Source organism: Candoia aspera, chromosome 4 (genome assembly GCF_035149785.1).
Source record: "Candoia aspera isolate rCanAsp1 chromosome 4, rCanAsp1.hap2, whole genome shotgun sequence".
In the NCBI taxonomy this organism is placed as follows: domain Eukaryota; kingdom Metazoa; phylum Chordata; class Lepidosauria; order Squamata; family Boidae; genus Candoia; species Candoia aspera.
In genome coordinates, this window is record NC_086156.1 from 110262386 (window position 1) to 110287631 (window position 25246).

The window sequence follows — 25246 nt, forward strand, 5'->3', positions numbered from 1 at the left end:
AAGCCTGCAGAATAAATTAGTTGAAAGTGTTCGCTCTTCCAAGGAAGCCACTTTTTCTGCACAAGGAACTGATCAAAAGATCTCATACCAGCTAGTGAATGATTGCAGAGCAATCCAAAGGGTCAAAGCTTAAATAATATATTTAACCCTTTTACTTCCGGTTCTCCATTGCACATACTAATGAATAGACGTAGGATGAAACCCGATAGGCATGCTGGGAGATAGCTATTTGTATCCCCCACTTTAAAAAAAAGCATTTCCTATATGCCCCTATTATCTTTGTACTTTCTGACCCTCGTCCTTACAGGCTGATCCTGTGTGATGCGTTACCGCTCCTTTTTCTACGCACGCTTTTTGCCCCGCACATGGCAGCGTTCCAAACAATACCGGAAGTGAAGGCTTTTCTCTTCCCCCTCCCTAAGGACGTGAGGAAGAGACGGAGCGCGCGGCCCCGCCCGGGGCGTGAATGTTTATTCCACCCTTTGGACCGGCGCCTGCGCGGTGCTGCTGAGCCCCGGGGATCGAGTGGGTGGAGTTGGCTTTGCTCGGGACGCTGATTGGCCGGAGCCGGGGAAGGGGCGTGGGCAGGCGAAGAGGGCGTGTCCCGCGCGAGCGGTCGGGGCGGGCAGGGGAGAAAGGAGGCGAGTCCGCGCGCGGGCTTGTCAGTCGGCGCTGGGCAGCGGCAGGGGGCGGAGGTTGCGGCAAGTGCAGTGGCAGCAGCGAAAGCGGCGACAGCGCCGGCGGTGGAGGAGCTGCCACTGCCGCCGCCGCCCCCTCGCGGCTTCCTTTCCTCCGGGCCCCAGCGGCGGCCGCTGCCGCCGCCGCCACCGCCACGCTGAGCTCCCCGCGGCAAGACCCGCCGCCGCAGCGCAGGTGAGGCTCGACGGAGGGCTGCAGGCTCGGCCCGGCTACTGCTCGACGCCTGGCCCGGCGCCCCTGCTCAGCCTGAGTAGCAGGCCCCGGCCCGTGGAGAGACTGGGCAGTCGTTTCTGCCCCACCTGGGACTCGGGCTCCTGTGTGAACGGGAGGTGTAGTCCCGTCCCTCTGCGGGGATGATGAGAGTTGTAGCTTGGGCAGGTAGACGGCTGCAATGACGCTGGCGTGAAGGATGGGAGCTGTAATCCCTCTGGGGAAGCTGGAGCAGGTGCAGCAGCCCGACTGGGGACGGTGGGGCAGAGCCTGAGGGGCTGGGTCCAAGGGAGGGATGTCTCTAAGGCTGCTCAGAGTGAAGACCACCAATGAGAAGGTAATATTGGGGGGATGGGGGGTCTTGGCTAAGGTTTGGCTAAAAAGCAGTGCTGCTTTTTTTCCTCTCCAGGAGATGGTTAAATGAGAACCCAGAGTTCCCCTTCTTTGGTTCTCCAAAAGGGCAAAGGAGAAATCTTCGGGACCAGGTGGCTGTTGGAAGCAGGGAGGGCTACAAGATGGGGGAACTGCACTGGGGTGCAAAGTGAATGGGGTGATTGCCTGTCCTCAGTCCAAGATGGCAGGGTTGGATGTTGTACCCCATTTGGAACCGAGATCCTTCAGCAGAAGGAGTGCAGGGGGAGGCTAGGGGGAAGGAAAGGAAGAGGGCCACAAAGAGGGGAGTGGTTGATCAAGGGGAGGGGGGCCTGAATTTTGCATTAAAGTAAGGAATGAAGTCAAAGGAATGGCTTTGGGAGGAGACAATGGATTAAGGGGGGAAGAGAGAGGCTGCGGGTGAAGGGGACTGAAGTTGTGGGTGTTTTGGTTCAAAGAGAAAATAGAATAAAGGGAAATCTGAATAGAGAATAAATCTGGGATCCTCTGGGTATGCTGGAACTGCAGCTCCCAGAATTCCCTAGTCCTGCTGGCTAAGAATTCTGGGAGTGGTGGTGGGAAGCATGATGGAGAGCAAGGTTCAAATGAGAACATGAATGTGGTGTTTGCAACCTTGGGTCTTTTTTCAGAACGTCCCTTTCCATTGAGGTGGCAACGTCTCCCGCTTTTCTTTTTTTGGTAAGGTCTAGACTCTAGAGAAAAAGTGTTTTGCAGAAAGCACAGGGGGAAGGGATGTTGCTGTTAGTTCCTAATGTGGCAGCTGCCTTACATGTCTGCAGTAGTCTTGTGAGATAGGTCACAACAACTTTCCAAAGGTGGTTTCAACCCACCCAAGGTAGTGCTTACTATTCTCCAGTCTTCTAGGTTATTCTAGTCATCCTGGCTGTCAACTCCCAATAATTTTAGCCAGCATGGTTGTTGATGTGGAATAATGGAATATTATTGTTGTGGCCTGAAAATCACACCATTTAAAACCAATAATTGTTTTTAATATATCTAGCTTTAATCTTAATGTCTTAATCTAAACTGCAGAGAGTAGATCATTGGAAGCGCCATGTTGGGTAAGTCTGTGGGCAGCTATTTATATTCAGGTCAAGATGTCCCTCAGGAAGATCTGAGGGAGGTCAAGCAACGGCTTCCCGTTTTATTCCACTCCTTTTCTGAGGCAGGAGTTCTAATTCCACTTTTAAATACTGCTCTATCCAAATGTCTTGCGCTGATGGAAGTGGTTTATTTACCAAATTTATATAGCTGCCCATTGCACAATGTGACTCTGGGTGGCATACAACAGAAACAAAACAATTAAAAAACAAAGCCTTAAACCATTAAAAAATATTAAAAACATAAATAAAACCACTGGAGTTCCTAGGTACTCTAGGATGAAAACCAATGTATGTGGAAATAAAATCTAGGCTTTGGCTACAATTGTACTTGATGGCTAAGGAGCGAACGAAACAGCTGGAAATGACCAAGTTCTCAAGAAATCAAATGCTCTCAAAGACATTCCCAGGTTAGTTTTACCCATGCAGGTAACCAGTACGAGAATTATCCTCCCCAGCCCCTTGTTGTTCGCCTACTGTCAGCGTTAAGTCTTTAACTATATTTAATATCAGCCATATTTCTTAGATCCCGCATTGCATTCTTAAGGATTCCACATTAGTTACTGTGTAATATGAATTGCTTATAGCCTCTTTCAAAACAAATATTAGGATCACATCTCTGTCAGCCTAGTTAAGATACTGAAGTAGTGGAGTTTCCTTCAAGTCCCTTTGAATTCTGCACTGGGCAAGATAGTGAACAAGAAGAGATCCACGAAGAGGGAGGAAAGGAAAAAAACAGCTGAGGTTGAAGCTGCAGGAGTTCACATTTAGTTACCAACTTGATGGAATGTGGGAGGTAATCTGCAGACATTCAAATTAGGCTTCATCAGGTGCCACTTGGTTTCAGGTTGCATAGCAGTTTCTCCAAAGAGTTCCGAAGGGACGGTTTTAGTTTATCCTCAATTCCTGAAAGTAAACAGTCCAGCTACTTTTTCTTGCTACATATAGATTGCTTTTTTAATTTCCTGTATGTCTTTACCTTCAAGGGGACCTGCAGAACTCTGCCGATCATTGTCATATTATCTTCCCGACAGTCTTATGAAGTAGATCCAAAAGAAGTGTCATGGCTGAGTAAGCTTTTGAACCCAGGCCTCACCCAGTTATACACACTAATGATTCTGTTATGTTCTCTGCGGGTGGAGAAACAGATCTTCCGTGTCTGTCCAGAATGCTGCTGCTTGCCTGATAGGAAATTGTTGTTACTCAGAATGTGATTTAGAAGCAGAAAGGAAGTTTCAAGCTCTCTTGAAGATTAAGATTAAGACTGGGTTACCTAAGGGACCGTCTTCTCCCAGTTGTTTCTGCCCTTCCAATTCAATCTGGTAGGTTGGGCATGCTGCAGGTCCCATCAGCCAAGGAATGGTGGTCGGCGGGGACTAGAAGGCGTGCCTACTCAGCCATAGCTCCTGCCCTCTGGAATATTCTCCCTATAGAGATCAGGGTGTCCCCGACCCTGTTGGCCTTTCGTAAGGCCATGAAGACCTGGTTATGTGCCCTGGTCTGAGGCCCCGAATGTATGAATGGTCCTGTTTCTTGGTTGTATTAACATCTATGCACTGCTTACTTGGTGGCCATGTATATTTATTCTGTAATTTAATTGTTTTAATTGAAATTGTTTTAATTGTTTTATAGTTTTTATTGTTGTAAGCCGCTCTGAGTCATTTGCTGAGAAGGGTGGCTATAGAAATCAAATAAATAAATAAATCAAGGTTTCTGGATCCACCATTAGTTATTGTAAAACAGGAGTGGAGCTGATAGCTCTAAAGTAGAGACCAGTGAAGTTCTTGCTTACAGAGAAATGCCAAGAGACTCAAAAATGTCCCAGGATGTTCTTAGGGGCTGTCTGCTTCTGCTGGTTAGGAATTATGCTGTGAGCTTTTATTCAGTGGCATTCTTCGCCATGTCATGATTCCCTCCCTGTTTTTTTTTTTTTTTGTGCCTGGGGGACAAAGAGGAAAGGCAGAGGTAAGGGAGATGTTCGAATTGGAAATGTGCCAACTTAGTCTAATGGGTGGCTGGAGGCAGAAGACTTCTCCCTGGAGGTACGGAGGTGGAAAAACAAGCAAAAAGAATGACGCTCAGTCAGGATAAGGGAGGGGGGAATTCTCCGCATGGGAGAGAATTGCAAAGACGGTCTGTGTTTTGGGGTAAATCAATAATGTTGAGAGTCTGTAGTCACTTAAGTAGCCTTCTCTAGCCTTGGTATATGTCTCCAGATGTTGGAGACTGGCGGTCAAGGGACTTGTAACCCTGTGCATCTCAAGGAGCTATGATTGAAGTACCGCAGAAGTGTGTATTTTGGAAATAGAATTAGCAAGGTGTTGTCTGCAAGACAAATTGGAACCTTGGCACCTGTTCTTGAATTTTCCCTTTGGTCATGGCAACATAATAGAATCTGGGTCATGCTTTCCTGAGGTGGAACAGCCATCCACCTTTGGACAGGGAACTTGTCAAGCATTCCTTTGTAGACGAGGTGGGAATCTCTTCTCTTAGAACCTTGATTGTGGCAATGTCCAACTATCTAAGCATTGGCTATGCCCTGCACACAGAAGCTTAGGGCTTGATCTACTTCAGGTAGTCTTCTCCCCAAAACTGATAATACAGTTTCCTAGTTACTTTGCTGTCTTTGTTTCTGTATCTTACGCCCGTTGTGTTGGGTATTCACAAAGATAGCAAGATGGGAGTTTCAAAGATGAAAAAAGCTTCCTTTGTAGATTGAGAATGAGCAGTGGGCTCAATAGTAAAGTGCCTTCTTTTTATGAAGACCCTTGATTGGGCTGGTAAAGCTGGATCAAGGATGAGTGAACTGGAAAGATCTACCTGCCATTGATCAACATAACCCCATCTTTCCTGACTTGATGTCCTATACAGGCTGATAAATTGCCCTGCAGGGAATCAGGTTCCAACCATGTAAACTGGGAATGCTGGAGCTTCACTCCTATCCATTTCTAGGATGCTATGATGTAGAAATCTGGAATAGATCATAGTCAGTTAGATGGACTAAGATAAGGAGAACCCCTTTGACTACAGTTTCTCTGCAAACCCACTGTATAAAAATTAGGGCAAACGGCATATCCCCTTCAGGATCCTTTCCCAGTAGCTGCCAAATTATAATTTTTAACATACTAGGAAGCAAAAACTGTTAAACATTCAGAGTAATCTTATTCACTTTGATTTTAATTAAATTTAAATTATGTAAATTTAGTTTTAAAAAGGGAAGCAGTGGTGCTGCGGGTTAAACCAATGAGCTGCTGAGCTTGCCGATCGGAAGGTGGGCGGTTCGAATCCGCGTGACGGGGTGAGCTCCCGTTGCTAGTCCCAGCTCCTGCCAACCTAGCAGTTCGAAAACATGCAAACGTGAGTAGATTAATAGGTACCGCTTCGGCAGGCAGGTAATGGCGTTCCATTTAGTCATGCCGGCCACATGACCACGGAAGTGTCTACGGACAAACGCCAGCTCTTCGGCTTTGAAACAGAGATGAGCACCGCCCCCTAGAGTCGGACATGACTGGACTTAATGTCAAGGGAAATCTTTACCTTTACCTTTTACCTTCTCCCACTACTAAATTCTACTCCTCCCACTTTGGCGTGCAGTCCTCTTCCATGCCAAAGGTGGCCCTGGGGTCCCAAAAGAAAGGTGTGTTCCTCTGCTGTATGGTGTAATGTGAATAGAAACAAAGATGTAAAGTATATCCAAGCTGAACCCACTGCATTTGGAGCTGCATCTGTTACACATGCTGTAGAACTTGGATTGTACTTTATAGCCTGGTTTTTAGAATGTTCATTTCAGTCTTCAGAGAAGCTCTTCCCCAGATGCAAAGTTCTTGACTGATTTTAAGCTTTTGCATTTGCATTTAAGGTTTTGCATTTATGTGGATGAAAACTGAGGGGTTGGGTGGGGTTTCCTCCTGAAGCAACTTTAGATTCTGTTCCCTCAACGGAAGGATATGTGGAATGGCTATTGTTCCTCCATGTGGTATCCCACAGCATGAGGCCAGCACAAGAGGGAAACAGTAGGACTTGAATTCATACCAAAGCAGCTGTGTGCACAAACCTGCAATGGAATATTGTATTTCTTTCTCTAGTTAATGAATGGAGTAGGACAACTGTCTTTGGAGAAAGCATAAACCAGTTGGCAGACTCAACAAGGCTTTGCTCATGAGCAGTTAATGTAGAATTCTGATTTTGGCAATGCCAGTCATTAGATGCCTCTGACTGCATTCAGGCCTGCCAGATCAGTGCTGGTATCATATTAGCCCATTGTGGACATGCATCCTGCCAATAGTCTTAAGCCCAGGTGCAGAATATTTGATGGAGTCCAAAAACCGCTTCTGCATCCAAATCTCTGTCCATCCTTGTTTGGCTTGTATAAATGGCATGTCAACATGTGCAGCACAGTGAGGTTGAGATGAGTTGCTTGATCAGGCCTCCCCGTATGGTGCCTTTCAGATGTCCAGTGTCATCTTCAAACCTCAGCCGTGGCCATCTGTTTATGGGAGAGGTGCATGCATAGCTTGTGACTTGTGTGCTCAAGGGTGCAGTCCAAAGGTTCATGGGGTGGGACAAAATCCAGAATTTTTATTTTATGTATATTTGTTTGAAAATGGATTGTTTAAAAACTATTTAAAAAAATAGAACTGATTTCACCGAGACTTCATTACAATTAACTACAATTAATAGGATTAGTAACCAGCGATGTATTTAATTTCCCCCCTTATTGTATTTAAAAATGCTTTTCTAATCACTTTTGGAGAACTCTAAGGGATATGCCCTGTGGCTTAGGCTGACCATACATCCCGTTTTGAACGGGACAGTCCTGTTTTTTTTAACAGTTCCAGACCGTCCCGTCATTTTAATATAAATGTCCATTTTGTCCCGTTTTCTTAAAAACCTTACTTAAAAATTTGAAAGTTCCCAAAAACCTGTCAGAATGCAGTCTGACTTGGAGTGGAAGGAGGGGGAGCTCAGCAGAAACAGCAGGAAAAAAGCCGCAGAGCTCAACCCGGCGGGAAACCTAAAAAGAAAAAAACAGGATCAGCTGATAGGTGGTGATCAAAGGGTGAGCCGATCAGCTCCTGCCTTGAAACGGTGGGAAGAAAAGAACATAAAAGCACAGGCAGAGGAGGAATGGCTTGTTGGGGACAACCGTTCACTAGACTTTCCAGCCCAGCCTTGCCTCTCGCAAACGAAGGAATCCGAAGATTCCCAGCCCGAGAAAACCAGAGAAGTTCCTGCCTGCTGATCCAGCCCGTTGCCCAGCCCTGCCCCATTTTGCCATCCTGATGTCCCATTTTTGTCTCAAGGAAATATGGTCAGCCTACTGTGGCTGGAACTATGGGCACTGCAGTCTAGGATATTTGCAGACTGTCAAGTTGGGGGAAACTACCATGGGTTCTCATAACCCTAAAACCATTCTGGTCACAAGTCTAGATAATGTTGCATTGTTTTTACAGGCTTTTTATCTGACTTGTTTTATTTCTGCAAACAGGCTTCCAGTTTTGTTCCATTTCACCTGCCTACTTTCGTGCCATTCTTTTCAACTCTGGGGTGTTAATACCTGTGCATCTATATGGTAGTTTTATTTTACAGCAAGTCACCCTGGGAGTTGTGGAAGGGTGGGGTATAAATTGCTTTAATAAATAGATCCTGAGGTAGTAGAATGCACTTAATAACTCATTAGGTTGGAGGAAAGCTGTTTGAGGTTGGAATCGGTTTGTATGTGAATAGCTTCCTCTCTACGTAGAAAAATAAAGAACGGAGAGACAGCTGGGCAAGAATTTTTCCTCATAAGCTACTATTTGTAGGTTGGGGAGCAATAAAAAATCCTAAGTCCTCCCTGCAGTCGGAGTGATTCAATGAGTCCAACAATTGCACCCTGCTATGCCCATTGCCCTCCAGGGGAAGACTGCAATTTCCATCATCCTCCGTTAGCTTCGCCATTGGGACTAAGCCATGGGAGAGGGGGGACCAGGTTGGGAGCAGCTGATTTAGTTTGATATCTAAGCTTTACATTTTGAGACGCCAAGACTGAAAGGGTATTTAATAGCAGGTCTTTCTGGTGTTCTGTTTTCTGGGAGAGTTTTCCTGCTTCTGCTTAGCTGACCTTGGCTGACCTTGAAGAAGTAAGGAGGATCAGACCTGGATAGAGCTAGGATAACAGGCCACCAGGAGATCCCAGTTCTGTTTTGCTTGTTTTTATGAATCATGGGTGACAGCAATGGAAAGCCACTTCTACCCTGTTATACACAATGGATATGTAACCATACAGTACAGAGTTGTGCTTGATTGAAATGAGAGTTTTCCTTTTCTTATTATTCTTCCCAAAGAGAGCTCACAGGAAATCTGGCTGTGCCCTAGAATGTATAACCTGTTCTATTTTTAGAGCTCCACGGCCATTGTCCTTAAGCCACTTTAGAAATGGTTAATTATTAATTAGTTTCACATTAATTAAATTATACATATATTTGTATAGTGATTTTGTTAAGCATTACAATTAAAAAGATAAGAACTAATACAAACTAAAACAATAAAAGAATAGAAAGAAAAATAGAAAAGAAAGAAAAATAAAAAATAGTAAAGAAAATAAATATATAAATAAATGAGTCCCCCCTTCATCACAACTAGTATAAACAATTTTAGTTACTTATCACCTTCTCTTAAAATACAACAAATGATCTTTTCTTCCCAGATCCCATCTCTTATCTATAATTAAAGCCTCGTAGTTCAATCCTGGTCAACAAAAGTCTGTTAAGGGTTACCAGAGATAACAACATACTATTTTAACCTTGATCAAATAAAGCAATTTAATATTCCTTCTTCTTACTTTTAACAATATTGATCTTCAGTTCCTTCAAATACTGTCCTAGAACTTGATTTCTTTTCATTTTTTTCTTTGTCCTGTCTTCAAAGTTTTGACAAGCTTCTTCTGTAAATCCAATATAGGAAAATTATCCCAGTCACTCTCTCAGTTTGCTATTTGTATGTCCCTTTTAATTATTAAGACATCAGCCGGTTTCATTTGTATATCCAGTGTAGCATCTTTTTCCATATAATTCTTGTAGCCTGTCATTTTTAAATCTACTTTCAGATCAGTCTCAGTCTTGTTTCTCTTCTATAACATCTTTTAAACACAGTCCATCTATAGAGGCAGACACCCTTAAAATTAACCTCTGGGTCCACTGTTCAAAAATATCCTTCAATATATCCATTGTTAAAATATTTTGCTTCATTCAGTATTAGTAAGTTGAATGTAAGTGTTCTTTTCCTTTAATTATAACCTTTAGTTCCTTCTAGTTCCCTCTGTCCAACCTTACAAGTCCTATCTTATCATGTTTTTTTAAGACTTCAAAACAACAGCATTTTCCCATGGGAAGGATTCTTGTCATTAATTCCAAAATCTTATTTTAAATCCATTTGAACGTTAGTCCTTTGTAACTTTCCAAAATCAACATTCTAATCCCCCTTTTGCTGTTCATTCCACAAGAAAAAAGTTAAGTCCTTAAACTTGTATTTAAAACTTCTTTCACTAAGGATTGAAGGAAACTCATCCAGTGCTCTAAAACTTGCCGTTGCAAAGGTTCCTAACAGCTAAAAAGCAGTTAAGAAACAATTTCTGAAAGTGATTAAGAAATGAGGCTTGGCAAACTTTATGTCCACATAGACTACATTAAGGCTATGAGTTAAGTTGGAATCCTTTGACTCCAAGTTAATTTTTAACTGTGAGGCCCAAGAGGTCTACCCAGACACACCATGTGATATGAATGGATTCTAGTGTTTCCCCAAATTGGATACCTCCAGAAATGTGACTTCAGTTCCCAGACTTCTTCTGCCAATATGGCCCATTGCTGAGAATTCTGGGGGTTGAAGCCACATAGCTAGAGGGCATCCAGGTTGCACGGGGCTTTCAATAGTTGCATGAATATGAAAAAAGAATAGGAAGCAAGAACATCGGAAATGACCAGGAAATCCAATCTTTTTCCTATAAGTGGTGACTTTCTAGGAAAAAACTTCATGATGTTAGCTTCTGGGGCAGCTTTTCCCAGAAAGTGAGTTCTAGAGCTTTCTAGCCTGATTAAGAGAAGCTTCTATCTATTAAAGGAAGACGGGACTTCCACAGATCTGCTTTGCAACTTTGGCATCTGGTAGAAGATTTGGGGGAGTGTGTCCTATTTACAGGCACTTTACTCATCTAAAAGGCATCCTTGTGGTTGATCCTATCCATCATCCCATTCCCAGAGGGTTGCACTACAAATGAGGAGCACAAACTGCCTTTCTCAGGGATGCTTATCAAGCAGCACCTGACATTCCTTAAGAAAACCTTGGTGAACTTCTGAGGAGCCCTAGAATTCCACAGTATAATTTGATAAATTGTGGCCCAAGTCAGGGGCTGTGCTTGCTTTATAAAATGTGCTATTTCCCAAGAGCACAGTGTTTGTAGCCATACATTATTTTTTACTCATCTTGGGCTTTGGGGGTGGTAGTGGTGGTGGTGGTGGTGGTAAGGGTTGCTCTAATGTTTTACAAGCAGTCCTCACTTAATGATCACAACTGAGACCGGAATTTCAGTTGCTAAGCGAAGCGGTCATTAGGCAAATCCAACCCAATTTTATGACCTTTTTTGCAGCAGTCACTAAGCAAATCACCATGATCGTTAAGCAAACTGGTCGTTAAGCGCATCACGTGGTTCCCCCCTGATTTTGCTTGCCAGAAGCTGGCTGGGAAAGTCGAAAATGGCAGTCATATGACCATGGGATGCTGCAATGGTTATAAATGTGATCCTGTTGCCAAGCGCCCAAATCGTGATTACGTGACGCTGTGATGGTCGTAAGTGTGAGCACTGGTTGTAAGTTGTTTTTTCAACACTGTTGTAAGTCTGAACCATCACTAAACGAATGGTCATTAAGTGAGGACTACCTGTAATTCTTTTTGGATGGAATATGTAATCCACAGCAGAATTTTGTGCTATCTGCTCCCTGCAATTTGCAAAGGAGGGCATGTGACTCCATAAGTTGCCCATCCCTGATATAAGTTGTATCTTGCCTTTCAACTATCATCCGTACGAGCTGTAAACCCATGGTGATAAACTTTGGTTGTGTAGCAGTATCTGTTTGTATGGCAGAATGAATCAAGATTTGACTACAAAATCTAGCATTTTTTTTTTTAAGAATGGAAAGACACTCAGCAATAGCTTTCTACTGCTTATTTACTCATCACTCCCATCTCTTTGTAACTTCCTATTTTCTGTTCCCTTCATCTCACCACCTTTTTATTTTTTTTTTTAGATTTTTGACAGGCAACATTTGATGGATTTCTGTAATGCTAGTTGCGTATTTCTGGTGCTGCTACTGGAATTCTGAGCTTGTACAATTCTTGTACAAGTAAAACTTTTGCTTGTGCGAGGTAAAAATATTGTGTGCTTTCACTTGCCTGCCAAACCAAATTCAGTGAAAATATTTGTTTAAATGTCAAATGCTTGAGAGAAGCACTCAGGTGATTTAAAAGAAATAAGCCGCGCGTGGTAAATGTGTCACCAGATTAGATCTGCTGAGGGTAGAAAATGTAAATTAATAGCATCTTCGAGAAGGTGGCACACTGTAATCAATTCTGGACATCTACAGTGTTTTCTGGTTGGGCTGTCAAGTCTTCCAAGAGCTCTTAGAAAGCACTACTGTCAGTATACACACTATTCACCAAACCATGGTCTGATGTGACATGCGCAGGGTGATTTTGGCTGATTCAGAAGTTCATTCTGCATGCTGGTAATTAAAAGTTTAGCCCACCATCTTCCAGTCCGATACAATGTTGGCTGATGTTGATGGGGCTTATTCTGCAGCTCATCTGGAATATAAAACCGTATTTCCTCAATTTGGATTCCTGCACTGAACAGGGCGTAGGACTTTATGACCTCAGTGGCCCTTCTAATTCTGAGACCCCAAGATAGATTATTAGCTATAATATGCGTGTGCTCACATTCCCATCTATAGGTTGTCCAAAGGGAAGGCTGAAGGAGGCATTCTTGTCCCAGTTTAGAAGAGTTTCTTTCTTTGACTCTTACTGTACAGTATGCTGCAGGCAGTAGGCGTGTGCGTAGGGCTGAGTTTGCACATTGTGCTAAGTTATAATACCGCGAGTGTTGGTTTTGGTTGAGGCAGTTCTGTGAACCCAACCATTGTGGCTTGTGAGCAATGGTTTCAAGGCTTGTTTGCCCCCGACCAGTCACACCTCATCCAGGAAATCAGGGTTAAAGAAATTGTGGATGAGACAGAGAAGGTATACTTTGCATGTAGAATTCCTGAACTTTTGATGCTTTTAATTGTCCTGCCTTGTTTCAATCACTAAACTCAAGATGGCACCTAGAGGTGGTTTTAAGCCCTGTTCCATGCAGGTTCTGCCAGACACAGAGCAGAGCCTGCATGGAGCAAGACTTTGGCTTCAACCATGGTGACAAACCGGGCATTTTTTAATAGCTTTGTCACGTGGCTCAACAGAGGGGTGAATTTGGCCAGCTTTTAGTCCATGCTTGCTCACAGGAGGGAAGCATACTTTCATTTTTGTTACCATACACAACCGGTGCGTTGACTGTAGGCCAATTGCAAGGGTGTGATTGTATATCTGTGGGCAAGTGTTTGAGGTATCATAAATATTTATTCCCTGCCCTGCTCTCTGTTCCATGCACAGGTCTCTCTCTTGCCTCTGAATGCTCTGCATTTCAACTCAAGTGGGAAAGGCCAGCCACCAATGATTATGAAAATAGAAGCTGCTTTTAGTAGCTGTACTTGCCTGAGTCTCTGAGACCCACAGAGCCCAATTAAATGCTCCTGATGTTGCAATCATAAGTGAAGTCCTGGAAAACAGTATCTGAGCTTCAGTCCTTTGTTCCAGCCATAAAAATTGTGGTCTAGATTCTGTTTGCCACTTAACCTACCAGCTTTTTCTTGCAAGCCCGTAAGGACTGCTGAATAGATAACAGCCCCTTGCTGCAATCCCTCAAGCTGGTGTGTGTGTGTGTGTGTGTGCGCGCGCGTGTGTGTCTTCAAGTCAGTGTTGACTCCTGGCAACTGCCTGGACAAATCCCTGCAGTTTTCTTGGCAAGATTTCAGAAGTGGTCTGCCATTGCCTCCTTCCTAGGGTTGTGTTTGCAAATGGAGTGGCTAAGGTAGAACCAAACATGTCCCATTATCTCTTGGCCTGTTGTGTGAATCAGGCCATCATGTGCTTTGCTTTGACTTCATAAATTGTGTAAACACAGCCAGTAAGGTCCTTTTCACCATCATTGTGGCTTAGTGCATTGTGAGAACAGCCATTATGGATTGCTAATCATGTGGTGTTCTGTAAACACAGCCATAGTTTAGTATATCTGTAGGGCATTGGCCAGGATTTTATTGTGTAGCAGTAAACTCTATAAATTATACATTGTGGGAGGCTTTATTTTTTTTTCCTGTCCTGACTGTGCTGGTAACTGCTCTTACTTAGCATCCTTGATTTCTGATATGCTGTTTACCTGCAAAGAAGGCCAGATTAATTTTCCCCCCAAATAATTTACTTTTAAAATGGGAAGGATCATCTTAGATGAGCTGAGAATATGATGAAAGTGGCAAATAAGGTGTTTTTCTTCTTCTCAATCTTCCTTAGACAGGAGTTGCTTCAATTCTGGGTTCCTTCCCCTTTGGATATTTGAGGAAAGGAGAAACTATTCCATACTGGGCATACGTGTTACATCTTGCACTAGACATCTTTCTTCCTCTACCGGACTTCAAAAACGTTGACTCGACATGCATTCCTCCAGCGTTGAGGCCCTGTCTGTAAGGGCCAACATCCTTAGAAAGACAAAGGATTCCAGGGGATAACAATACTCTGATGGAATCCCTGTTTTCTTGCTTTGAACTCTTTGGACCTGTGACCTCTCCCTCAAGCTTAAATGGCTCCTAAGAGTGAAAGGACTCAACACCCAATGTCAAGCTCAGATACTTGGCCAGGGCTGGTTGGCAGTAGTTGCTGAGGAATAAGGAGGTCCTGTATCATCGTGGTGATGTGCTGGTGCCTCCCTTGTCCATTTCTGGCTAGCAGTAGTAGGAGAAAACACAGCATGTGTGCTGTCACCTAGCAACCTAAGGAAGGCTGCTTCTCTGGTCAGCAAGAGCCTGCAGCCTTCCTGTGCAAGCATCACCAAGATAGCCTCACATCCTGCGGTTGCCTTCATTGGAGGGGTGGGAGGCAGTCACATATTGATCAGAACCATCTATCAGGCTGTGACTTGCTTAAGTTTTATTGACTAAGCTTCAACTGGCAGGGTTGCACTACAGTGAAGCTGCGAGCCCTGGTTTACAAAGAAGAAGAGTTGGTTCATGTGGCCTGACCACAAACCAAGCAAAACGTAGCCTATCGGCATGGATAGACCACTTCACTTCTCCAGCTGACTTGGCAGATGATGCTGGTCAAGTTACAGATCCACCTGAATCCGAGCTTTACCTAGGTGTCATTCTGAATGGGGCTGTGTTGTGTTGTGGGTATGTGCACTATTTTCAGGTCTCCCTTCAGATTTTGATAATTGTCAGTTTTGAGTTCCTTCCCCTTCCTTTTTTTTTTTTTTTTTTGCTTCGTCAAATGTTGTGTGGCAGGTGTGATACTGAACCTATTATTCCAATTTCCCAGCTTTTCCTGCCTTTGGACAACCAAAGTGTCACAGGATTCTGTTTGCTTTGCTCTCACATTCAAAGAGTTCTGTGCTATGACGACATTTTCTGCAGGGGTGTCTGTTAAATGTTTATATTCCTCTTTCTTAGAGATTGTGCTCTTACCAAGTGCTTTCCCTCCACTTTAGATTAGATTTAGATTTTTCTTCATACCGCCTTTATTATTTTTATAGCTAATTTAAGGCGGCAAACATACCTAATCCCCCTCTCTCCTCCTATTTTGTTTGAATAGCTTGGCATTTTCAGCGCCAGTTCAGGTAGGGGGTTTTTTTCCCCCCTGTGCAAGAAGGGGGAAGAATAAATTGAGCTAGACTACCTTGTGTCCTGTAGCCATATCTGGGAATAAAATAGTGGTTGAATTGTTTGGTAAAGTCCTAGAATGCCTTGGAGGAGAAGCAGCTGCCCTGGAGCAGGGGTCCCCAACCCCCGGGCCGCAAACCGGTACTGGTACCGGTCCACGGCCTGTTAGGAGCCGGGCCACACAGCAGGAGGTGAGCGGTAGGGGAGTGAGCGAATTTACAGCCTGAGTGTTTACAGCCTCTCCCCATCGCTCGCATTACTGCCTGAGCTCCGCCTCCTGTCAGAGAGAGCAAGCCCATTGGCTGCTATCTCCAAACGGCACGAAGAAAAAAGAATAAAAGGTCAGGAAAAAGAGGAAGTGCTTGAATCATCCTGAAACCACCACCACCACCCGGTCCGTGGAAAAATTGTCTTCCACGAAACCAGTCCCTGGCGCCAAAAAGGTTGGGAACCGCTGCCCTGGAGGACAGAGCCTTGTATGTTGAAGTTAGGAACGCCGAAAGGGTCATTAAGGTGAACTTAGTCATGGCATCTTTCCTATAACAGAATAATGGGGCTACACCCAACTCAGGCAGGGTGTCGTTCAAAAATTATTAGTGATATGTGTAGGTGGATGACAAGCCCCACACAGGCAAGATCAAGGAATCAAGAACTGTGTTGATTTCAGGAAGGGATCTTTAACGTTTGTCTGGGGTAAATACAGAAACTTGGAGACCACGAGAGATTTCTAGTCCTCATTTATAGTAAGTTAATGAAGATGAAGTCCCTTTGAAACACTTCTTCCCATGTTTCCTGCCACCTGGGCTGAGTTGCTAATTATGAAATAAGTTGTCAGCCAAATCTTCTATCTCTTGATTGTTTAGATTGATTCCCCCATTTCTTTCCCAGTCTCCCCACAGTCTCTCACCATTGGGTGAATTTCTGCCTTGAAACCATGCTTTAGTTTCAGTTTTGAGCATAAGGCCAAATACTTAATGTGCACCCACCTTTCCCTCCTTCATTTCCCCCCGTTCCTCTTGGATTAAAAAGACATGTTAGTTCATTAATTCATTAGGATCTGAATCAACACTTACCTGGTAGGACATGTTTCCCCAGCTCTGACCTACAACCAGGATAGTCTTGCATCAGTGTAAGCATTTGAGTACAGCTACACTGACAACAAAGGTTAAAGCAATGGTGTTCCCCGTAGTAACATATGGCTGTGAGAGCTGGACCATAAGGAAGGCTGAGCGAAGGAAGATCGATGCTTTTGAACTGTGGTGTTGGAGGAAAATTCTGAGAGTGCCTTGGACTGCAAGAAGATCCAACCAGTCCATCCTCCAGGAAATAAAGCCAGACTGCTCACTTGAGGGAATGACATTAAAGGCAAAACTGCAATACTTTGGCCACGTAATGAGAAGACAGGACACCCTGGAGAAGATGCTGATGCTGGGGAGAGTGGAGGGCCAAAGGAAGAGGGGCCGACCAAGGGCAAGGTGGATGGATGATATTCTAGAGGTGACGGACTCGTCCCTGGGGGAGCTGGGGGTGTTGATGACCGACAGGAAGCTCTGGCGTGGGCTGGTCCATGAAGTCACGAAGAGTCGGAAGCAACTAAACGAATAAACAACAACAACTGATTCTGGGGAAGGCAATGGCAAACCACCCCGCTCTATAGTCTGCCAAGAAAACGTCCTGAAAGCGGCATCCCCCCAAAGGGTCAGACATGACTCGGTGCTTGCACAGGGGACCTTTCACCTTTCACCACTGATTCTGAAGTGGATCACGTTGGAGAAGATCTACCCATAGCTCTGTGCATTGTCATGAAACTTTTTGTAGCACGTGTTCCTTGAAGGAGGAGCTCTTAGTCTTTCAGATAACAGAACTGCAAGTCTCTGTTCCGGTAAGAAGCTCATTGAGGCCAAGGCATTGTAGCAAGCCTTGGTTGCTTAATCATGGTTTGGCTAAACCACAGTTGGCTGGACTTAGAGAACTTGTTAAGTCCTCAACCTTGGTTTATAAACTGACCATGGCTAGATTCACACAATGGTGTAGGGTGAACCCAAATTTTAAGACAGTTGTGAACAGCCTGAGTGAACCTTGATAAGGCCATCTCAAACATAATCTGCTTTGTGGTGGTATTATGAATCTGAAAACACGCCCTTCTGAGTTCTCTAGAAGGTGTTTGATGGTGCAGATGTAGCAGATGCTCTGTGGTTTTTAAAACTGTCCTGCTTGTCATGCAGCACACCATAGTTTGGATTTTGAGAATCCTTTTTGTTGCTAATTGCCTCATTCTCAGCAGAAGGGTACAGACAGCAATTAGCGTCCATCAGATTATGAAGTAGTTTCTGAGCTTTGTATTCTTCAGGAAAACAGTATGAATAGCAGTATTACTAACCCGAGGTCAAATGCCCTGGGATCTCATTAATTCCAACTGGAAGTTAGCGTCTCTGTTTTTTTTTTCCTTCTATCACTGCACAGATGGGTTCAGGGAAGTTTCTCAGACATCAAGCATTGGCTAAAAATGTTGATCTGTGGCAGCATGAGAATTGATTTATTGCCCCTCCCCTTTTTGTCCAAATCAATTGTCAGTTGCTTAACACCAACTGGGGCACAGTTCCTTTCCCTAATCAGAGCCCAGTGGGAAGGTCTTGAGAAAGATCAAATTCTTGGAAAGATCTTGGGGTTAGCAGGATCCTTAGCCAAGGCTGTTGATTGTTTTTTGTAGCCATGTGGACTACAGGATACGTTAGAAAGGCAAATGATGGGATAAGTTTGCTGAGCATGTTTTGCTTGGATTTTCATGTCCATTTTACCTAAAAGGAAAGCATCCTGCTAGATATTTCCATGTCGGTGGCATGGACCCTCAAACACCTCTTTTATCACCCACCCAGAGTGGCCTTTGGGTCGCATCCCCAAAGGTTGCCCGTGGCCACTAATGACCAACCATGCTGTTTTAAAGGGGTTAGCACATAGCTCGAGTTCTACTTTGGTAGCATGGAAAAAAGATAAATATCTTCTTGTTAACAGTATGGAAACGGCTTACTATGCCATCTTTTTTTCCCCAGCTTTCCAGGCCATATTATACACCTTGGATTTCCTGGAGGCATCCCATCCAAGTATTAGCCAGATCCAACCTGCTTCCCTTCACAAGATCAGCTGGGTGCTACAACCTTTAAGTTAAAAAGAGGCAAAATGAATTGGTGGATAGTTGGAGGGCCATTTTGTGCTCAGCAGCTGCCATTTAGCACGATCAACATAAAAAAGATGAAAATTGTCAAGTTGTAATAGCTGCAAGGCCTCCTGTGTTTATCAGGGTTGACTCTACCATTAGATATAATGAGGAAGGTGCCTTAAATAGCAAATTTTAGAGTGTTGTGAAAGGGCTGTGTGCATTATACTTTACACTTTGGGGAAAGGATTTTCTGTTTCCCGTCTATCAAAATCAAGTGCCTTGAGCTTGATCACTCTGCATCAGCCAGGAAAAAGCCTTGGGCCATTTTCAATGTTTGCCACCTTCTCCCCATACCAACACTCTTGCTTGCTTGGTAGGCTGCTCTAAATTCCCTTAATATGGTGCTGCAGAGGGGGGCAGAAATGTGTCAACAGTACAGTAAGAAGAAGTGAGGAGTGGCAGTGGTAGCTATGATTTCTTTATGTCCCTCAGGGTCAAGGGTAGGAAGTGCCAGCTAATCTATGAAGGTGGCTTTCCAGCTAATGCGGTGTCCCCTTGGGGGTGCCAAGAACAGGAGAGGTCTTATGGAATGAGACCAAACCTAAATCGACATATTGTGCAAAACTATAATTTGGCTTAGGCATTAATATGAGTTTGTAAACTGGGGTTTATGGCGGGAGTGGGCAACCTTTTGGTGGTTGAGGGCCTTATTTAATACGTTTGAGGAGGCTGACAGTAATGCAAAGCATAAAGCCACTTTATACATCCGGACCGAGATGGAGTTTAGAAGCAAGTTTTGGGGGGGGGGGTTCCCCCTAAATTTTAAGGTTTCCACTACACTTTTTAAATGTTTTCTACTTCGAAACGTCAGAAAACTGCTATCAAGTGTGAGCAGTTGTATGCAGGAGGGGCTCCAAGAATCATACAGAGGGGAGTTGGGGGCTCCAGGTTGCTCACCCCTAGATTATGGCATAGAATGTTGTGTAAACCCAGTCAGTTGAATGTATTCAATAAATCATAATTATTTCATGGCTTGACAAGATAGATGAACCTAATGCAAAGGTCTTCAGGACCCTCTATCCCACCCAGACTTGGCCTGCCCTCTGCAATCTTTAAGGGAAGGAATGCTGAAGGTTCCTCCCCCATGTAGGGGGCAGCTCAGGAGACACCTTCTCAGTTGCCAAGATAAATGTCCCCAAACTCCTGGTTTGTAAGAAGACCTTAAAAGCATCATTACTCCTCAGAGCTTTTGGCTGTTGAATGTGCTGGGTTGCCCTCACTAGCTAGTAAATTGTCAATGCAAGTTTAATTGTTGCATGTTTATTTTCATTGCAAGATTCCATAAACCAGCTTGAATCCTTTGGGAAATGGGTGTTTCATAAATAATTGTGCACAAAATACACAATTACATAATACATAATACATCTAGATTATGGTTGGGAGATAGTTCAGCATGCTGAGAGCTACATATCCTTGTAGGACTTGCAACTAGAAGTGGTGAGCCTAAGCCAGAAGGCCGCATGGCATCAGTTCTCACCTTACTTTCTGCCACATGGCACGTTACTATAGTTGGGTAATAACTTGGCAGCGGTACACGGATGGGACCTTTCTGTAATAGGTGCGAGCAGCACACCGTAAGAAATTTGGGGTTGCTCAGGGTTGGGGAAGACTGGCAAAAAAGCGCAACAGAAGGTTTTCTAAGCAAACTGTGGGCTCACTCCTATGCAACCTTCCTCATTCTTCCCAGCATAGATGCCTTCATTTGTAGAAAGGCAGGGCTTCCCTATCCCTCCAGTGGCATCAACTTCAACTCCTAGAATGCCTTATGGTTTGTGCCTCAGTAGCTCTCAAAATGCCTGGAAAGCAATTTCCAGTTTTCCGGTCAGCATTGCTCATAGGCAATTCATCCTCAGCCTGAACGTCCCCCAGCTGGGTGGGCTTCCGTTCCCAGAATCTTCAGCCAGTAAAGCCACCAGGGCTGCTAAGAATTACCGGAGTCGATCCACACATCTGCAGAGTGCCCAACATGGTGATAGAGGTACTCCTTCACCATATCAGATGGTTTCTGGTCTGTATGAAAGAGCCTGAAGCATATTTGAGGTGATCGCTGTTCCAAACTTACTCATCTTCTGGGTCTACCAAATGTAATTCAACCTTGCTCACCACCTGTAGGCTTGATCTCTCCTTTCCAAACCCCTATTTTTGCATTCCTAGCTATGCAGCAAAACCAAACATGTCCTTAAATTTTTGATGTATTTAATTTTGGGAGAGGCGAGGGGGAGTCACAAGCTGTGCCTTGCTCTTGAATTCTTGCATTCATGGCAACATTAGTTCCAAACAGAGATGGGTAACTTTTTTTCCCTGTTAAGGTACATTTCCTTGAGTATAATCTTGTCAGTGACTGCACGCTGATAATTGACGAAGCTGAAGCTAATCAAGATTACCTTGCTAGAGGTCTGAAGTGATTGCTCTGAAATTAGGTTAAGGGCCTTTTATCCTACCCTATTAGCATACTTTAGGAAATATAATCAGGGTTAGGCATTGGGCAATAAGAGATCTCTGTCCATTTATGTATTTGTTAGATGTATAACCTCTCTTCCTTCAGAAAGCTCAAGGCCATCCCTTCATATTATCTCCACAGTAATCCTGTGAGATAGATTGGGCTGGGAATTACTAGCCCAGTGAGATTCTGTTGCTGAGGATGGACTTAACCCTGGCTCTTCCATCCTCATCCAACCAGTGCACCATGGCAAACCAATTGGTCAGATCAGCTTTCTCCACTCTGGACGCCCTCCAGACACGTGGATTTCAACTCCCAGAATTCTTAAGGATGGCTGTGTTGGATGGGGAGTTGGGGACTTGACCGCTACGCTTCTAGCATGTATGCAAATTGGATTAGATTGATGGAGGTGATGCCCCCAATTAATAGGGCGTCATATTTTTTTTAAGGAAATACATTTTAAATAGGATTTATTTTAAATATGGTTTGAACTTAGTTTAAAAACATTCTTAGAATTAATCCTCCCTGAAATAATCCTACTAAAATTATAGGTTGCATGTGCCGTTTCATAGAAGGCATGAAATGGTACATGCAACCTATAATTTTAGTAGTTTTAAGGAAGTGGATCTTCCTTAGCTTGCAGTTTAAAATGTCTCTCTACAGTGATGACTACTGACAAAAGTGTGTATATCTAACTGTACAAATACTCCTTTCCATGTCTTTAGTGTTTATCCCCCTTGGAACTGCCTTCACCAGAATGATAGCAATCAGCCAGCAGTACCTTGTTAGTGGGGCAGTATCTTACCCAAGGATGGGTCAAGTTCTTACACACAACATCGTAAGATAACAAACCAGGGTGTAAAAAAAGGAAAGTATTACTTAGTCTCACTGGTGCACTTAAAAAGAGAAAAAAGAAAAGTTCATCTATGCTGATTGGTCTAAGTTAAAGTTTAGGCGAATACGACAGCTTCCACCTGGCACCTGAACGATCATGAAGATTGTGACAGACAGTGGGCATCCTTCTGCTCTTGGTATTGATCAAACCCTTTACAGTTGCTAAGTATATTGGTCTTATGGGGGCTTTCAAACCTGTTCAGGCCATGGAAGCTGTTAGTTTAAAAAGAAAATTCCCAGGACGCCTGATCAAGAGGCAAAGCTCTAATGATAGAAGATTGGCGGCGTTCGAGTGAACTTTTTTTTTTTTTCTTAGTCTCTCATGGAACCCCATCACGTTGTCTGAAAAAACGTGCTTTGGAGCAGTGTTTCCCAGCCTCAGCAACCTTAAGACGTGAGGACTTCAGCTCCCAGAATTCCCCAGCCAGCTTGAAGTTGCTGGATGACTTAAGTCTAGGAGGCTGGCTGTTGATGTCCCAGCCCTGATTAGATGAGCTGAGAGCAGATAGACATGCTGAGCTTTTGAAGAACATGATTGCCTACAAGCCTTGAGAGTTCTAGGAAAAGATAACATCAGATTAAAATGTTTATAGGAAATGTTGCTGGTGGGAACAGAAGTTGAATGGTTCCAGAGTTGAGTGTTGGCAGTACCGGTTAAGGATGGGCAGTGACTTGTAGCTATATGACTCTACCTGAACAGTGTGAGTTGGTGCTTTGCAAAGATTCAGTCTTGCTGTAGAGTATAATGCCCTGATTTTTGTAAACTGGAGGGGGGAAGAGATTTCTCTTTCAAATTCCTCTCTCTCATTCCTTGAGGACTTGAAGCATATGCTGATTACAAGCCACAGGTTCTTTCGAGATGTTACAAATGTCAAAACTCCTGTTTGGATGCTAGACCTCTGCCCTTCTCTTGCACATAGAACCGGGCTGTTCCTTCCCTACTTCCCATGTTTGTGTCTTTTTTCTCTCTCATCTTTATTTATCGATGGCCACAGGCTGCAGTCCTGTCAGGCTGCATCAAGGAGACAAGATGGCAGCTTGCTCGATGTGCACCTGAAGGTGGAAGGGGATGAGAAGTCAAGGTTTCTTCCAGTGGAATAGCTGTCCTGGGAAAGGAACGTTCCAGCTACTACTGGACAGGTGGCAAGCAGATTAAAATGGAGCTGTTCCTTATTTCACCAGCAACCCCACCCAGAAATGAAAGGGTTATCCTTTGGGAAGAATGTCTAGAGCCCCAGAGGAATCTGGGAAAGATAGGAATTGACTTGGAAGGCAGACCAATAGGGAGAGGTAGGCATGGATTAGCGATGGTGGCAAATCTTCACAGCCAAGACTCTAACCCAGTCTTTCTCAACTTTTTGACCTTGGAGGAACCCTTCAAATATTTTTCAGGCCTCGGGGAACCCCTGCATCCCTAGTGTTCGGGTCTGAAAACCCCTATTTTTCAGGGTCAAATATAGGCCAGAAGTTACAAAATTATTATATTTGTTTCATGGGTAGGCCTGTATATATGCATTAACAGTGTTCTTAAACTAAAAATAAAGAATAAAACTTGCCTCTTTGATGTAAAGTTGCCCGAATTTGAAATCATTTTTTAAATAAATCGTGATATCCCAGGGAACCCCTGCTGACCTTTCACGGAACCCTGGTTGAGAAACCTTGTACTAACCCGATAAAACTCAGTGGCTGGGTTCACCATAATAAGATTTGTTGGGTTTGACTTAGGAATATGACCCCCTGTATGATTCTTTGGGGCACTAGTATGCCCAGAGTGGGTATCCATCAAGCCTGTTAGTCCATGTGTTTTTTTTTATGGTGACTGTTCTGTCCCACCAGAGCAGTGTTTTATGAATAAGGAGTTCATCCGTGTCAAACATCCTTCCCGTAGCTACTTCAAAACTCCAAGTGGCCCCAGAGATTAAGGGCCTGTCGTAGCTAGTTGTGTGGACCCAGTCAATTCTGGCTTATTTATGGTTAAGTCAACCCAGTCAATATCTCATCTTGAGCGAACCAGTTAGTACCTTCTAGTCTATTTCTGTGTTGATCTGCGAATGTAAAGGACGAATTATGAAAGGCGTTTCTGAATGTGCAGTGTTTCAAGACATGCACGGTCAGCTCTCTCCCCCTTTTTTCCCCCCAGCAGAGAATGGTGTTGGAAAGCAGTGGCAAAGGGTAGACTCTGATGAATGCGTTTTGTGGAAAGGCACATTCCCAAAGCATGACATCCTTGTGGAAAAATTAGTAAGCCAATTGCACACGCCATTCAGTGACAGGGGCAGCCTCAGTCTCAACTCTCGAAGTGAAGTGAAGCAGATTTGATGCTGTCAGTGCTTGTGATGTGAGATTTCCTTGGAGATGTAGGCCCCTCCTCCAAGCTCTCGGAATATACTTCTGCTTTACCCAGAGTTGGGCCATTTAGCTTTGGACTGTTGATTTCAGGTGGTCGTGCGTTGTGTGATGTCCTATATATTCCCCCACCCACGTTTCTCTTTAAAAAATCTCTTCCCCTCCCTCTTCTTGCTTCTGTCTTAATGTGGATTAGAAAGAGTTACTTGAAGTACCTACAGAGAGTTCTGGCTTCTACTTAAGCATATTCCAAGATTAGAAATGTACGGTCTCCATGAACTGAGTGTGTGTGCTGTGTGTGTGTTCTTCCTCTTAGAATCCCCCACCCCACCTGCAACCCTGCCACTTGACTCAGCGGTGATGGGAAGGTGATAGCCAAGCGTGATTAGTTCCTGGTTGCCATAAGAGGCTTTCTCTCAAATCGTCACCATAGTTCGGGTCCTAGGAAGCTCAGTCGTGCTTTGCTTTAATAAGAGCTGGAAGGCAGTGGGAAATGATAAAAGAGCATTGTTGCAAGGAAGGGGCCTGAAGTCTGGTCAGGGAAGAGACCCAGCTTATTGTAAAGGTGGGAATATTGCTTTGTTGTTTATTCGCTCAGTCACTTCCAACTCTTCGTGACTTCATGGACCAGCCCACGCCAGAGCTTCCTGTTGGTCGGCAACACCCCCAGCTCCCCCAGGGACGGGTCCGTCACCTCTAGAATATCATCCATCCACCTTGCCCTTGGTCGGCCCCTCTTCCTTTGGCCCTCCACTCTCCCTAGCATCAGCACCTTCTCCAGGGTGTCCTGTCTTCTCATTATGTGGCCAAAGTATTTCAGTTTTGCCTTTAATATCACTCCCTCCAGTGAGCAGTCTGGCTTTATTTCCTGGAGGATGGACTGGTTGGATCTTCTGGCAGTCCAAGGCACTCTCAGAATTTTCCTCCAACACCACAGTTCCAAAGCATCGATCTT

At 44.2% G+C, this 25246-nt stretch overlaps 1 protein-coding gene across 1 annotated transcript in view; it reads left to right on the forward strand.

The window, feature by feature from the left end:
- The first annotated feature begins 674 nt into the window (after positions 1-674).
- Positions 675-25246, forward strand: part of LOC134495838 (vigilin-like) — a 61808-nt gene continuing 37236 nt past the window's right edge. Inside the window, exon 1 of the mRNA XM_063301505.1 lies at positions 675-873. The gene's annotated coding sequence lies outside the window, so the exon portion shown is untranslated. The remainder of the gene's footprint in view (positions 874-25246) is intronic.